Source organism: Chinchilla lanigera, unplaced genomic scaffold, assembly GCF_000276665.1.
Source record: "Chinchilla lanigera isolate Chin_1 unplaced genomic scaffold, ChiLan1.0 scaffold00275, whole genome shotgun sequence".
In the NCBI taxonomy this organism is placed as follows: Eukaryota; Metazoa; Chordata; class Mammalia; order Rodentia; family Chinchillidae; genus Chinchilla; species Chinchilla lanigera.
The window spans coordinates 12801-15752 of NW_004955676.1; the positions used below are offsets into that span (position 1 = coordinate 12801).

Consider the following 2952-nt stretch of genomic DNA (forward strand, 5'->3'; position numbering starts at 1 on the left):
GCTCAATTTGCCTTTTAATGTGGCCACACTAACCTCATGAATGTTCTAGTATGGGATAAATATTTCAACAAGGACAGACATATTTTCCCTTATTCCTTCTTAGAGTATATGTTCTTGGTACAATGCTGACTTAACCATAGAGAAACCAGCATGTGAATGTACTCTACCTGAATATTGTGGAATCTTTCTACCATCTAAAGTCCTTTCAGTATCTAAAAGTATGGAGCTTATATGGTTAGAACTAATGAAGTGACTGATAGAATTTTACAAAAGAAGCCATCAGTATAGACCTGTGTTAGGTGAATGAAGAAGAAACAGTTGCAAGTCGGGGGTAGGGGGAAGTATACTTAACATATAGGACTATAAACCACAGCCAGTTTTCTATAATATATTTCATTCCCAATTTCATCTGAAAGAGGTATGATTAGTACTACCATTCAAAGAGTAGCACCTTACTGATGAGCTCCTGGAATGCCTTAGAAGTGGATTTCAGATTCAAAACAGACTGATCCTACCACACCTGTTGTATCAGTGTTCATCAACAACACAGGGTTTTAACCAAGAGATTAACTGGGTTGTAATTACCTGGAACTAAGGGGTGAATCCAGACTTTGTGGGGCCTGAACCTTATGAAATTTGTCAAGTGCCAGCTAATGAAAAAACATGCAAAATGTATGCATACAGAAGTTGCTAGGGCCCCAAGCAGGCCTTTGGAAGGGGCCTATGCAAGTGAGGAGCCCTAGGGCTTAGGCTCCACCCAATTCATGATAAATCCACCTCAGCTGAGGCACTTGTATGAACCTTTGTAATGCTGCAAAAAATAGTACTGTATTTTAAATTATAATCAGCCTCAGGACTGAGTAATACTGGTCATAAAATTACTGACATTTTAACTTGGCAACTTCCCTCTGTAAAAAGAAGTAAGTGTAGGGAGCGGCTAAAGCTGGAAGTTGGTCACATGTGTGGGGCCAAGGCAAGGCCTCTCCAAGAAGAGCACCTAAAGCAATCAAGCTGCTTCAGTCCTGAGAACACCTTGCCTGAGACAATTCCAGCTATGAGTCACTAGACAACCCTGTGTCACGTGACTCAAACTTTGTCAAATGTAGACATAAACGCCCCTATAACGGTTGAGCAGTTCCTTTCCTCCCATCAGGAGAGAGGGCTCTACCCGACCTCAGCTTTTCTCCCTTTCTTCATCTTTTCGCAATTTTCCCCCAGAAAAATCAAGAGCCCCACCAGCTCGTGGCAAATAGGCTTCTACAGCAAATGTCAAACCAGCTTTGTCTATTAGAAAGATGTGACCCAAAATAGAAGTGCCAGCCTCAAACACACACTTGGTGGATTGTGACCAATGTGTCAATCTTTCTATTTTTTCAGGGGATATAGGAGCTCACTATGTTGCCCAGGCTGGCCCCCAGCTCCTAAGCTCAAATAATTCTCTTGCCTCAGCCTCCTGAGCAGTGGGTACATGCCACACTTGGCTTACTGTGCAAATCTATCCAAGTAATTGTAAGGCAGTTTGAGAGGCACAGCTCCACCCAGATCAAATGGTATCAGTAATAATGTCCAACACCACTTAGCTCTCATTTTCTCATCTCCATAAAGCCATTGCCTTCCTGTTAAGATAAATCTTAAAACCAGACGTAACAAATGGCTGTCTCTTCCATTATGAGTCTTTCTTACCCCACCACCCGTCCCCACTTTGCTTCAGAAACAAACCTTCAGGATTCTTCTTCCCAAACTGGGCATCAGTAGAATGATGAGGGGAGAGAGAAGGTCACTACAGTTGAGGATATAGGTGAAGTTCACCAGGTGCAGGTGCATCCTAAGCCTCCCTCCAGGGAACTCAAAATGAACTGTGTGAACCTGGACTTTAGATCCACAAGACAGGTGGACAGTCTTTCCCAACCTCCAGTGGAGAGGGCAATTTTCATTTTGAGTCTAAAATCCCCTTCAGGCCATTAAATATCAGAATTTTCAACTGAAAGGAAATAAAGCCCACACTTCTTATCCAGAAGAGCAGGAGAGAAAGCATATGGAATTAGGCTAGAGCAATGTATCTATATTTTTCACACTATTACTTAACACAAACACCCAAGTTTTGCATGTCCTGAAGCTTCTTATTGCACACACATAATTCATAACTTTAGAAGTCCACACTTTCTCAAAATAACATTCTGAGTGTTTAGGGACAGAAGTACCTAGTAGCAGGGTTTCAGGAATTCTTTCTGCTTTTCCATTTAGAAGACCCTGGCACTGAGAAAGCACTTGTACCTTTTACTCCTTAGAGAATTTTACATTAAACTTAGTTCTTTGAAGGTCTCTATTGTATATATTTGAATAGTTAGAACTCTGCTTGTGAGAAGGAATCAAGTAGAATTTCAAGGATCACTCACATGACACAGCAGCATCCCTCAGCTCCCAAAAGTGTGAAGTAGAGTGTTACTTGTGTGATACCGTGTATTGCCCATGCCAAAGATCAGTATCTGGGAATGCAGAGCAGGCTACATAGAAGTTACAGAAGTCAACCCAGTAGGCACATGCCTATAATCCCAGCACTCAGGAGGTTGAAGCAGGAGAAATGTCATGTCTGAGGCCAGCCTGGGCTACACAGTGAGACGCTGCCACCAAAAAATGTTATATACAAGTCTCTTGGCCTCTTTGTACCTTAGTTTCCTCATTTGAAAACAATGAATGGAATCTTTGGCCATATCAACCTGAATGCACCCAACCTCATCTGAAAATAATCAATGCATCTTAAGACAGAATTTTCAGAGTTTACACAGAATTTAGACCCAGCTAAGGACAACTGCATGAAGTTAACACATAGATGTTGCTTTTAGTTTTTGTTTTTAGATGTGCTTATCATTTATTTCACTTACACTTGGTTTAAAAACTGCATTCCATGCCATGCTTCAAATGTCCCAAAGCTCAGTTCTGTGAGTAAATTGC

The 2952-nt window shown here is 41.5% G+C and overlaps 1 long non-coding RNA gene across 1 annotated transcript in view; it reads right to left on the reverse strand.

Annotated features, from left to right (window-relative positions):
- The window catches only part of LOC102019457, a 5437-nt gene extending 2485 nt beyond the window's left edge, over nucleotides 1-2952 (reverse strand). The window contains exon 1 of the long non-coding RNA XR_265182.1: nucleotides 2883-2952. This is a non-coding gene — a long non-coding RNA (uncharacterized LOC102019457). The remainder of the gene's footprint in view (nucleotides 1-2882) is intronic.